The sequence below is a fragment of the Pteropus alecto genome, unplaced genomic scaffold (assembly GCF_000325575.1).
Source record: "Pteropus alecto unplaced genomic scaffold, ASM32557v1 scaffold40, whole genome shotgun sequence".
Classification (NCBI taxonomy): Eukaryota; Metazoa; Chordata; class Mammalia; order Chiroptera; family Pteropodidae; genus Pteropus; species Pteropus alecto.
This window is the reverse complement of record NW_006431919.1, coordinates 17,870,536-17,884,778: the sequence shown is the minus strand read 5'-3', so window position 1 is coordinate 17,884,778 and position 14,243 is coordinate 17,870,536. Positions and strand designations below refer to the sequence as shown.

General features: G+C 41.8%; 1 long non-coding RNA gene across 1 annotated transcript; it reads right to left on the bottom strand.

Moving 5' to 3' along the window:
* Nucleotides 1-4,208: 4,208 nt before the first annotated feature.
* LOC112475249 lies at nt 4,209-14,150 on the bottom strand. Its single transcript, XR_003044653.1, has 2 exons — nt 9,530-14,150; nt 4,209-6,622 (listed from the first exon to the last, which is right to left on the bottom strand). It is a non-coding gene; the product is annotated as an uncharacterized LOC112475249 (long non-coding RNA).
* Between the last annotated feature and the right edge of the window lie 93 nt (nt 14,151-14,243).

Genomic DNA, 14,243 nt, shown 5'->3' with positions numbered 1-14,243 from the left:
TGGTTTAATAGGGAAGCTCTGACAAAAAAGGACTAAATGCTAGCTACAGCTCTCATCCGCAAACTACGCAACACTGGGTAGGTAGGTCAATCTTTCTAAGCCCCATTTTTCTCATCTCTCAAATTTTCTATGTCATAACACTTCCATACAAATACAAGCATTGATTTTAAATTGTATTAAACACTTAGCCTCAAAGCAAACTTCAGTCAATGCAGTTAGCAAAAAGGGCACTTGCTTGAGATACGGAAGACCTGGATTCCAATTTTGATCCCATAATTAAGACTAAACAGACTTATGAATTAGAGCAAGTTACTCAAATTTTTGCCTTAGATCCCAGATTGAGGAATTACAATTATTCTCCCTTAACTGTATAATACGGATGTATATAATAGAGAATTAAATGAGACAGACATTAAGATGCAGTTAATAAATCTGAAAGGTGGTTATTATCAATAGCTATATTTTGCCAATGCCACAGAGAGTCCAGCTCAGAAACTCAACATCTGTGACAGTTGCTGGCAGCAAGGCTGAACGTTTCAAAGACACCACTCCCAAGAGAGGGCATCCACCACGGTAAGGGTTGAGCTTGTTCACCTGGGATAGTTAAGGGTCCTCAGTTGCTTCTCCTAGTCTCTCAGGTAGCAGCGCACAGGAGGGAGGGAGGGCGAACTCCACCCCAAGCAGCAGGATTCTTCCCTGATAACCAAACTCCACCAGTCTCTAAAACTAATGACCCGAGTTCACAACAAACTAACCTCATCCCCAATGTTTTGCACCCATTTCTCAGAAATGCTTGGTATCATTCCAAACATATATTAAGAAACAACCACGAAGAACAAAATACCCCACCCAGAAGAGGAAGAAAAAAATTAAGGCTTCTAGAGCAATTACCATTACATGGAATCTTCCATAACGATACACTACTCCAAAACTATCTCCTGTTCCGGGGAGACACAGACAAAGGGTACACTAATGCTTAATGGCCAGGTAACAGAGGAGGAAGGCGTTAACAACTTATTTTACTCAAAGCTTTGATATTTAAGTACATAAAAAGCGATAGTTTAATTTTCTCATGTGTGACCTGAGGAATATTTGTTCCAAGGAATGTTAGATGGTTACTCAACAAAAGGGTTGCGAGGTTTGGAAAACACAGTATTAAACAAAACTGTTATACTGCCTTTACGCAGAACTTCTTGGAAATTTTAAGGTGCGAGGTACGAATGCCTGTTGTTAATCACCAACAGGTGAACAGAATAGATGTCATTTCCCAAATTTATTTGATAATAAAATCCTCCACTCTGCCTTCAAACTGACCTTAAGATTAGTGTTACTTAAAAAAACAAAAAACTCCAACTATGGGAAAGGCTAAATGATTTCCCCTTACTTACTTTTATTCACAGCTCCCACTCACCAGTTCCAATTGTTTGTCAAGGGAGAGAAGACTGTGCTCCATCAGAAATAATAGTTATCAACAGATTTTCTGTATCAGGGCTCATTCAAAACTACTCCGCAGCAAGTCTTAGGCACAGGCAGATACTCTGGAACAGAGAACCAGCTCTCTGGAGCAATGCCATGGGGCAATGATTGATTTACGAGCAGCAGTGGTACCACTTGAAGACACCGGAGCTTCAATCTCTTTCACAGCCCTTTCTGCCAGGTCCTCCCTAGGTTTTTTTTGGGTCTCAGTTTGAAAATATCCTGAGGCTTATTATGCACATCAGGCAAGGCAAAGGTAAAGTAAGAGGATAAGGACGAAGGACTTCTTACAAAAGCCCCTCCCTGGGACTGCTCAAATCATTAATCCAAATGCTAAAAGCCAACCCCAGGAGCAGACTGGTGCGCCCTCGGCAGCTCACACACATCCAAGAGCTCCTAAACTATGCCCCTTCTGAACCTGAGGGCTTCAGCTGATCCCTGCGAGTCCACATGTAGAAAGAAGTTGGCATCTGGAAAATGTGTCATGGATGAGCAGAACTGTATCTGATGGCCAGAATCCCTGAAGCTCCCCTTCTGCAGGGCCCTGGCTTAGGCCATTGCTTCTTTTAGTAACTGGCGAGGATCGGCTCCTCACAATGGTGAACGGCACTTCTAAGTCACCCAACGTTCTTCAGAGTAGATGTTGGAAGTATTTTGACAACACCCATTGGGATGGCTATTATTAAAAAAACCCAACAACAACAGAAAATAACAAGTGTTGGCGAGGATATGAAAAATTGGAACCCTTGCGCATTGCTGGTTGGAATCATAAAATGATGCAGCTGGGAAATGGTTTAGCAATTCCTCGAAAAGTTACACACATATATATAATTACTATATGATTCAGCAATTCCATGCCTGGATATATACCTCAAAGAACTGAAAGCAGGGACTCAAACAGATATATGTACACCCACGTTCGTAAGAGCATTATTCACGATAGCCAAAAGGTAGAAAGAACCTTAGCGGCCCTCAGCAGATGAATGGATAAACTAAATGTGGTGCACACATACGACAAAATATTATTCAGCCATGAAAAGGAATGAGATTCTGACACGTGCTACATCATGGATGAACCATGAAAACATTATGCTGTGTGAAATAAACCAGACACAAAAGGACAAGTATCATATGATTTCACTTATATGACGTAACAGATTAGGCAAATTAAGAAAGCTAGAAAGTAGCATAGAGGTTAGCAGAGGTTGGGAGAGTTAGTATTGAATGGGAACAGAGTTTCTATTTGGGATGATGAAAATGTTCTAGAAACAGACAGTGGTGACAGTTACATGGGATTGCCTATATGATTAATGTCACTGAATTGTACACTTTAACATGGTTTAAGTGGAAATGTTTATGTTTATTTTACCAAAATGAAAAATATTTAAACATTTTTTTGAGGTAAGAAATGCCAACACATTTATTCTGTTAGGTAATTCATATGCCGTGGTTTGATCTTTCCTAATCTCTGCTGGTTGGTTCATGCTCACTGTTTCTTTTATGTGGGCTGAGTTCTTGGGTTCTCTCTCTGTTGTCTTTAAACTGTACCAGATCCACAATTCTAAGGTGTGGTAACTGTCCTGACCCCTAATTTAAATAAATCATTTTCGAGGCTTAAGCCCTTAGTAAAGCTAAAAGAAAGGAAAGAAAGGGGAGAGAGGGAAGGGAGACAGGAGGGAGAGGAGAAAAAGATGGAGAAAGGAAGGACCACCGACGTGGTAATTTAAAAGTTTATACCGTGTGTAAACCCATGGGACTCCCGTTTGGCAAGAAAGACAGGTCACTCGTCTGCCCAGGCTCCTTAGCAGACCAGGGCCCAGCCCCACCCACCATGCATTCCGTCCACTCTGCTATACTTCTTATGTCGCACTCAGTAATTCCTCTCCTTTTGAAAACTACTCAGCAAAAGTTGAACTAATCGGTCCTTCCAACGCTTACTAAATCAGGCCACTGCATTTTTCATGGTGCAGCAGAAGTCAGAGAGCCCCAAATCCCCACACCATTGAGGAAGCAGAGGCTGCCTATGCAAGGAACACACCCCAGGAGAGGTGGGGCCCGCTGTTCTCTCCTTAATATGTCATGTAAATCCTAGGAATAGAACTGCAGGTGAATAGCTATTCTCCACCCTTCGACAGCAATTCTCTGATTCCAAAATTTAGGAAACAGGCAAATAAGCTTTAAACTAGCTGGTTATAGTTTATGTCAGGAATTATTAGCAAAAGATCTGCATTATTTTTCCAAATCCTGCTGCTGCTGGTCTTTAAGGAGGGAAAATAGGGCGAAGAGGAGAGTAAGGAGGGAGAAGACATATCTTTTCCCCCGATGGGGTGAGGAAGGGCATTTTCCTAGCCTACAGCACTTATCGTGACCTTATGAGCAGCTGTGACCCTTCTGCCATCCTGCCTAGGGAACTCTGTCCCTGGGTCAGCGCGACAGTCTCCTTTCATCCTCACACTTGAGAGTTTAAAAAATAGGGGGGTTGAATTAGGTTTGCCGCAAAAATTAATTGAACGAAGTTATTAAAACCACATTTTACTGAGACTCCTGTGGAGCTAAGATACTAAATCTCAGAACTGCTCTCTCCTTGGAATGCTGTCTTGGAGGAAGACACAAGATGACCATGCAGAATTTTACTCCTTTCCAAAGGCTTCGTCTAACTTTAATCTTTGGGAGAGACAACACAGGGGAGCTTCGTAAAACACTTTGGGAACCAATAAGACCATTAAAGCATGTTTCTGGATCAATGTGAGTTGAACGAGAAGAGCTACTTTTTATTTCTGAACACTGTCAACTACACGATAGTAGGGGCTTTCTGCAGCCTTGATACCTGTCGATTAAGTTGTTCAGAGCACAAGAATAAGAGCACTGGACAGTTTTAGACATAAGCAAAGAACACATTTCTAACCCCAGCCACACTTGATTACCACTGGCAACAAAATATTCAGTTTATATTCATGTAGTTGTTTAGAGTTTACAAAGCATATTGCTATCCCTGCCATATCAGAAACAACGTGGTGAAGGAGTTAGTGTAAGTATTAGCATCGTTACCATCCCCTACCCTCTGCCCAACCGTTTCGCATTAATAAAAAAAGTTCAGCAAGGATAAGAGATCTGTCTGAGGTCATTCGGTAAATGGATGCCTCTGTGCAAACCTATCATCCCAGAGACCACCTTTACTCCCCGTGCCTCAGGCACCTTCATCCTAAACACGCGTGTGCACGTGCCCTTCCATGTTCACTCACATCCTGTGACCTCAGACGTAACATGCCATCTCCCCATCCAAACGTTACTATTCTGCCAAGAGTACCAAAACTCTCAGACATCCAGGGACAGAATGCTGATCTCGGCCTTGACTCTTCTCGCTCCTCCCCATTCACTTCGTTAAATCATGCCAATTCTCTTTAATAAAAATATACTGACAACTTCCCTTGCGGCGAAGGGAAGTTCTGTTTGACTTGGCCCTTCCCACTTTTTCAACCCTCACTTGGACCTCATCGTTTTCTATTTACCATTCCAATATTTACCCTACAGATCTTCCTGCCTCCAGCCTCTCCCTCACGCTCCAGTTCCTATGCCCCATTATAAATTATTCTCCCCAAACCACCATGTCATACTAGCACTGCGCCTATAATTTTCCAGTAACCCCCAAACATCTCTCGGATAATATTCAAGATACTCAGACACAATGAAACTGTCTTTCCAACTGCATCTTCCACTACTCTTCTATAAATATAACATTAATATTCATCTGATCGTAAAATTTCCCCCCAAATCTTTCAGGCACTTACAATCCCACTTCACTCCACTAAGGACCTCCGACAGTGAGACCCTGGCCTTTCTGGCCCTTGCTTACATTTTTCCTCTCCCTAACCCCTTGCCTTCGCTACCAGATTGTAAAGATTGTAAAACCTTTGAGAATGACCATTATATTTCATGTTTATTTCATTACAGTGCCAAAAACAATGCCCTGGCCAGCACAGGCATCCAGACAAAAGCTGAATGACAGTGAATGGGAAATCCCGAGACCACAAGTCCTCTGGATAAGGAGTCAGAGGTGCGATGTTCTTCGTATACAAAGAGGACATTACAAAGAAGTCATCATTTAATATATGTTTATTGAGCATCTTTTATGTGCTCCGAAGTATCTTGTAGCAGCTTGTTAATATGTATCGTGAACCACTGTAGTATCATACAGTAAAAATATTTAAAACTGTACTCCCCAATTTTCTTTTAAATATCCAGGAAGAGTGCTGTTTGAATTTGTCAGTTTGAAAAATCTGAGAAAATTCTTGTCTAGGGAGGAGAGGGCAGAGGAAGGAGTAAGGATTAAAACATTCAATGAATCCAGGCACTGGACTGATACATGTTACGCTATTTTCTCTCTCTGTCTCTGTCTCTCAAGTTAAGATTGGAGTTTTAAACAATCATTTCCTTTTCTGAGATGTTCTGCAGAAATCTACAAAATTAAAAAGGGAACAGCATGATTAAAGGCAGCAGCATAAAAACAGACAGCAGTGCAGGCACCATCACACTGGAGCCACACAGCAGGATTCCAGGGAAACACCCACCAAGGGACACTCTGGGACAGACCCTAATGACTTCTGTGGTGCTGTTGTTAAGGGTCTGGGCTCTTCCTTAGGACGGACCATCTCCTCCGTCCTTTCTCAGATTTAGCATTTTTCAAACGTACCATGATACAGACTAGAGACAATTTTGAAATTCCCTTCAAATTCCTTCCGAATCTGTGAAATGGGCTATGCCACCAGCACAGGACTACAGAACAGATGGTCCGAAGGTTATGTGCACAGGGCTACGACGAGATTCTGAATATAGTGCTGAAGTCATTTCTTTGAACACTGAGAAAGGCTGGCTGCCTGTTGGACTCTAACGCTCCTATAAGGCTTGCTCTATGAGACGCGAACTGTAGATTCAAGAGTAAAAGTTTTCCTTTATAAGTGGATGTTTGGAACTTCATTCAAAATTCTCGCTTGCCTTCTTTTATTTGTAAATACAGGAATTCTTCTTATTCTGCAGGGATACTGTGATTCATGATAACGTAGAGTATCCAGCCCTGACACAAAACAGAAACGCAAGAAATGGTGGCTTCCTTCCTTGGTGTAAGATGTTCCTGGGACGTTGCTGCTACCTAAGGTATAAACCCAAAGTCACCTCAGAATCCTAGATTGTCTAAATTCCACACTTAATTAGCACAAAAACCCAAATGCCTGGAACGAGGGTGAATAAGGGACACGCAGGCACACAGGTCATTTAACGCCCTTGCCGTGGCTTTATGAGGGTGAATGTCAATTATGCCGGTTTAATCAACAAAAGAATCTTTAGGTTCACAAAGTAATTCATAAAGCTGCAAACCAGTAATCTCTCTACAGAACTGACAGATACCTTCGAGGGGAATGGCTTCTTCAGAGAGATGACTGCTCTTATTGTTCAAACAATTACAGACGTTTTATCCCTCTTTTATACTTAGTTACTGTACTGGCTTCACCACAGATTCTAGGCAACTCAAGGAAATGGACTTACATAAAATTTATCTTTGCATCTGTAATACCTTAGAAAGTTTCTAACACACACACAGAGACAGAGAGAGAGGGACAGACAGACAGAGAGAGAGCATGAGAGAGAAAGAGATATTGATCTATGCCATACTTGTCTCAACAGGGTTCTGAATAAATCAAACAAAGCAGGTGACTACCCCAACTGCTGGGAAAACAGCTTGGAACAGAATCAGCAGCTATCAGAGAAGAAGAAAGTGGAACAAGAACCTGGCCCCACCCTCCCATTAGACATTCAGAATTCTGATATCCCTCCAATCTGTGGAAAGAATAAAATCCATTTACAGTAATTCATTAATTTTTAACTTAGGAGTTTGGACAACCAGCAAATTATTATGCTAATGTATAAAACAAAGGTAACACAGTCCTAACAAGTTCACTCCACCAGGAATATGTACATTTTAAAAGAAAAGACAAAATTAGCTGAAGATTTAAAGCAAAGGTCTCAAACTGTACTGTAGCCACAAATCAATGCCTCCATTTGGGTTTTGGTCAGTCCACACATTAGTGTTTCTAAAAAGTTAAATTTTAACTACCAGCATTTAAGTTGGAAATTTCATATAAAATTTCTAAACTCCGTTATCAAATTCGATGCTCTTAGAGAAAAAAGAGTAGACCTGACAATACTGGGTACATATTCCCGATAAGATCACTTGAACTGAAGTCCAAGTTATCCCTTTAAAATGGCCTGTCTATCCATTTGCTCCAATCTCTATCCAGTCCCATTTCACAGCTAGAGAATCTAAGCTTAGACAAGTCTCAAAACCACAGAGCTAGCAAAAAGCCTGTTTGTGAATATAGCTAACAAACTCCAGGACTTTCACTCCTAACCATTCTGCAACCTGACCTCCAAATGAAAGGTAGTTAATATTAAAAGAGGTATTTAACAGCCCTGTACATGAAGTTTATAGCAGCTCTATTCACAATAGCCTAAAATCTGGAAAGAACCCAAATATCCATTGACTAGTAAATGGATAGACAAATTGTGGTATATCCACACAATAACAAATACTCAACTGATACTCAAAACGACATGAATACATCGCAAAAGGATTTTAAGTAAAAGCAGCCAGACTCAAAAGACAACACAGCCTATGACTGCATTAACATGAAATTTCAGAAAAGACGAAACTATAGAGATGAATAAATCAGCGCTTGGAGCCAGGGGTGCAGGAGCGGGTGAGGACGCTTTCTGCAGCGATGGGCATGTCCCTTCCGAGTCGTGACTGCAGAAGTGGTTGGATGACTGTATACATTTGTCAGAACTAAAAACTGGGTGACTTTTATTTTATGTAAATTATACCACGGTAAAGCTGATTTTTAAAAGAGGAGCTTGGAAAATTCCATAAAACTACAGAGAACAGTACTACCGTCTCTACCTGGGAATGTTTAGGAAAGCTTTGAGAAAGGTGAGATCTGAATTGGATCTCATCACAGAACAACTTTCAAGCGCATAAGAAGTAGAGAACGGCATATAAGTAGTCATGTTCTGCACTGTAGCCTATGAAAAGTAGTATCTCTGAATACAAAGGAAAATGCTTCATAAAAGGAAATGCACAGAGACGGATGACGAGTACTTGGACAGGTATCAAAGACAAGCTGATCTTACAAGATTTCCCAAAAGGGAATCAACTCAGACATATAATGCTGTTCATATGCAAAATAAGCAGATAGTGTGAAAGTTTTGTTTTCTTTTTGCATAAAGCAAAAGGAAAAAGATGAGTCAAAAAAGAAAAAGGGGGAAAAAACCCAAAGGAAATAAAGGTAGGGATGGCGGCAAGGAGGTGAAATAAAGACAAGGGACACTCCAGGTCAGGACCAAAGGTACCCTGCTACCGAAATTAGAAGAGAGAAGAAGGGAGGTGTTTCAGACCTTGACGAGGGACTTAAAGTAAAACTAAAAAGTAGGGGGAAAGAGACCTACCAAAGTCAGAGCTACAGAGAAAAGAGACTGGAGACCGGACGGCAGGCCCAGAAGAATTCCAGGGCAAGGGGAAAGCAAGAACGTTCTCTCTTAAATCTCACAAAGCAGACTCCTCCCCTTGCATCTACTCCCAACCCTGGCCCCGCCTTACTTGAAGGCTTCTTGTACCCATCCCTGAACCCCTTTGACACCTCCCTGACGGGCTAGAACGCTTCCTTCACTGGTCTCCAAAACCCAGTTCAAATGCCACCTTTTCTGTGAAGCGTCTCAGGCAGAGTTAATAGTCCTCTTTATTTTCAGAACATGTTCTAAATATTCTCAAAATGTTGAACTGCAATGTTGAACTGTCTCCTCTACTAGCCGATGGGCAACTCTAATAGAGGACTCGATAGTAAGAATGAAAACTCTTATTAAAAAGCAGTTCAAAAAACCGTAAAGCCCACCTCATCTCATAAAACACAAGAAGGATCCTAGAAACCTTGCTTGAAGGGATTCTACAGTGATTCTTCTGAACAAGAGTATGACCCACCCTACCCCACTCCCCAGTTCTTTTCCGTACCATCAAGGATCTTTTTTGAAGCTTGATATCTGTGATGCTTTAAAATTTCTCAGTGAATGGCCAACACAGAGAAGGCAAATTGCATCAGGAATGGTGGGCAGCAGTCAAAGAAGAAACTTCCTCTATAAAAATAAAAGGAGCACCTTAAACTCTCAAAGACGGAGGAGTTTACTGAATAAAATAAGTGTACAAGAACCTGAAGAAAAGTGGAATGAGACAAGAAGTCGGCAAGCTTATGAAGCTTTCATAGGAAACCATCAAAGTCAACAATACCCAAAGATAAATGAGTGACAACATGATTTTGTAACAAAAGATGTAAAAGTGGTTTTAGTGTTACAGGGACAGAATGATGGGATGATAGAGTTGCTGGGAATAAGCAGGGAGACGCTGGCTTAGGAAGCTGTTTGGGAAAGAAAACTCCAATATAGATTGTGGAAGAAAGGTCATGAGCTGGTGAAAGGCACACCAGGCTTGGCTGGCGACGGGAGGGGTAGTACTACAGTCACAAAGCACCACTGAGGTCCCCTGCATGGAACGCCAAGTCCAGCCTTCTCCAACAGGGTGAATCAGAATCATCGGTGAGAATTTTACAGTGCTTCCCCTCAAAAGGGACCCTGATGTGTAGCTGAACAATCACCTCAAACCTCAGAGAAATAAAGAGATTTCACTCACATTTGTCAAACACCCAGAGACCAAGTGTGCAAAGAGCTAAAGACAAATCCAAAGGACGAGGTTTTTTCTGTGTCTTGAAGGGAGTATTCGACAAGTCTAACTAATGGAATTTATCTGGAAAAAAGTTAGCAAAATAATTCAAGGTATTTTTAGGCGTCATTAAAATAGCTTCCATATAAACTTTCTTAAAAGGGTCAATTTTTAAATGAAAGCTTTTTATTTGAGCAGATGGTGATTAATTCCTCCCTTTCAACTAAGAAAAGCCAAGCCTCTTTACTAATAGCAGATTGACTTTATTACCTTCAAGATAAGCAGTTTTTAACATCATTTATTTAAACAGTTCAGAAGCACTAAAAAGTGTCAGCCACAGTGGGAGGCACTGGGGATATAAGAAATAAAAGGCTGACTCTGACCTTAAGGAACTCACCTGTTAAATGGGTAGAGAAATACTGTAGTGTGGATCACATGCTAAAAAGATTAGCACTGTAACGAAATAAAGCTAAGAGAAAACAGAATCCAGATTTGAGAGGTGCATGAAGTGCAAGCAGCATGAAGTATAAGCAGCCTGAAGAATTAGCATATTCAAAGTGCAAGAGCTTGAGAACACAATAACAATTTCCCAATATCCCTCTGTGAAATATAAAACATCATTAATCGCTACCATTAGAAATTAATAAACTGCAGTCACCCAGCCAAACAGTAAGTTAACTAGAAATGGAAACAAGGTGATACAGTTTTAAGAGGTTGGTATGTTCACCTTTCTAAACTTTCAGCCTTGCACTTGAAATCCGGCTCATGTCAACAAAACTAGTGAAATATTACATTAAAACAAAGACGAAAGCTGCCCATGAAAATCTTATTTGCCTTTGTAATATATTTAGGTTATGGCGTCTCTGCTTCAGTGGGCACTTAGCACCACTTGACATTTTCCAAGGAAGGAGGGAGGCGTGACCTGTATCTTTTTGGGTCTTGTTTGAAAAAGTATCCTACCCTATTTAAGTAATTCTGCAAACATCTCAGGCACTGGCATAATTAATGTAGCTTCCAAATTAACTGTATGACACACACACACACATACGCTAAGTGTGTTGACTAGTGTAACATCTCTTGAAACAGCTATACACAGTTTTGTAAGGAATGATACGCTAGATGCACTTTTAAACCTCAAAAGGGCCCTACCCTTGAGTATATTAAGGTTCTTAGGTATCATATCTTAAAGCCGAACTTTTTCAATCGGAATGCATTTCTTCATAGAACTTAATATTCCAACATTTGCTTTATATTTCTTCAGGAAAACATCTATTTGCAAATGAAATAAAAACAGAATACAATGTTGCCATGTGCTCTTCTAATTCTAGAAATTCTTCACGGCAGGAGGTATGTACATTATACGCAATTGCTCAAATACTAGTTCGAGTACATGTTTATGTAGTCTGAAATATCTGAACATCCGTACTCAAAACCCAGTGACTGATGTCCTGGAAGAGGGGCTGACAAACTACAGCCTTCGACCACAGGCTGTTCTTGTAAAAACAAAGTTTTATTGGAATATATCCCCAAACATATTGTCTATGGCTGTTTTCAAGCTACAGTTTGCAGAGTTGAGTCATTGTGACAGAGGCTATATGGACTACAAAGCCTAAATATTTACGACGTGACCCTGTGCAGAAGAAGTCTGTTGACCCCTATCTTAGAATCATTGGAACCAGTGCTATGACAAATCTATGCCTAGCCTAAGTAAGAGCTTATCTACTCTGGAAGATGAACTGAATACGGTGAAGAAGAATTCTTCACAAAAACATCCAAGGAGAAACCCACATGGAAAAACCTCTGCTGATTCATCCGAAGTCATAGTAACTGTCAATCGTGACTAAAAACTAAACTTTAATAACAAACAGCTCTCTTAATGTTTTAAAAACTGCTGCGTTAATAGAATCAACACATAAGTTCGTTGTACTTTTATTGTCACTTGTACCTTAACCACTACTAGGAATCATACTAGCTATTCCTTTACTCCTTACACTGGCATCCAAGAACCCACGTGAATGAACTAGTAAACTAAGTAGAACATAGTCTTCGTAAAAGTTTGTTTTCATCTGCCATGACAGACATAGAATGGGATGGTAGGTGGCACATCCAAAATCTCTTCTCGATGTATTTAGCCTCTTCTATGCTTACAAGCTTAAAAACCCCAAGCCTGCTCTCAGTCATAAAAAAGAATTACGCCAAAATAAATCCTGTTAGATCTATCTGCCATTATTAGAATAAGCGAAAAAACAAGCTAATATTTCTATCTGTTATTAAAGTTACATTTAAGAACTGAAGTCTATCAAATAAACAGGGAATATATATTCACATGTCAATATTAACAAAACTGTGAGTCAATTATGCCAAAATAGAGATCGATAAGTCATTTATTTACAATTATTATTTTTTTCTCGTTACCAAAATGAGATAATGCAAATACCTAAATAAATACAATCAACTCTTGAACACCCCTTGCATGATTTATCTAAGGCATGTTCCTTCCCCTAAGTGCTTAACCAAAGGTGCATCAACAAGCTGGTACCCTGGACAATACCAATGCAGTCACAGGTTGCAAGCCGATGTTAACATAAAGCTAAATCAAGCATTTCATAAGGCCGACATGATGCCAAAACAACCACAAAACAACTAAAGTAAAAGTAAAATTAGTGATTCTGTAACTACTCGTACCATTTCCTCCCTCATCTCTGGTGTTTCTCCTATTTTGGATTAAAAGACAACAGGAAAAAAATATTTAAAGTACAATCAAGTAAGTGACAACCAGTTTATCATATCATAAGATTTACAAAGCCTTATTTTCCGCTTTATAAAAAGTAAGTCAGATCGTGATCCTATTTCTCACCTGCAGGGTATTTCGCAAGACAAAGTCCTAAAGAACCTTCAAACCTAAATAATTTTCTCAAGGCTCAGTTTTCTCATGAAGTTCATTTATGTGAGCTATCAATCAATGTGAGGAGGGGCAAACTATGCCTAGGGCAGCACGGGCTGGGGGTGATCTTTAGAATGTATCTTGATGAAAAAATGGAAACCCCGCCGAGCCCTTAACTTTCTCCGCTTTTCTAGTCCTGGTTTTCTCCGTGCAAAATCCAGAAAAGCAGAACTTCCTACTCCCTGCTTGCCTCTATCTGAGGCCTGGTGCAGAAATTCAGACCGCTAGTTATCCAAGTACCTTCTTAAGGTTGTCTTAAGGCTCAAGCCCGCTCAGAAACAGCAAAAGGTTTGCTTTCTTGGATTAAAGGAAGGCAATTACAGAGTTTGGCGGCCAGGTTTGTCAGGAAGCGTAGGGCCGAGAAAGAGGGAGAATCCAGAGACTGAGCTCCATCAAGTCCCAGGAACCACCCCCAGGGGCGGCTGGACTGTCCTCGGTACTTCCCTGCCTCCTCTGCTCGGGTGGAGAGAGCGGCAGGTCGGGACGAGGCTTTCTGAGCTACTTTCCGGGACGACTGGACTCGCCTTCGGACACCCGAAGCGCCCCCGGCCCGGTTCCCTCGCCCTTTGCCCTGTCTCCCCCTTTCTCAGGGACCCACAGCCACCGGTCCCCTCCCATCTAACATGGCCGCGCCACCCGGCCCACCCCCGGCACAGCCTAACCAATTGGGGGGCCGGGGCGCCGCCTCCTCCACGCCCATTGGCGAGGCTGCTCTGGTCTGCCTGCCCCATTGGACGGCACAGCCTGCCACTCCGCGCTGAGAGCTCCGCCTCCGAGCCGCTTCAAGCTACTTTGAGAAGACATATAAACAAATCCCGGGAGGGAGGCCCCTCTTGCCTGTCGCTGGGGCGGGGACGGGAAAGGGGAGCGGCTACTCCCGAGACACCCCTGCCCGGACCCCCCAACCCCCAACTCGCGCCTCCCCGTCTCCTGCCAGCCGGGTTCTAACCTTCGTGGCTCCGGCCCTTTACTCACACGCCCCTCTCTCTCCTCCTCCCCCGCCAGCCTCGCCTCCCCTCCCTTCCCCGGCCCCTCCCACCCGCTAGCTGCTCTGACAGGCCGGTTGCC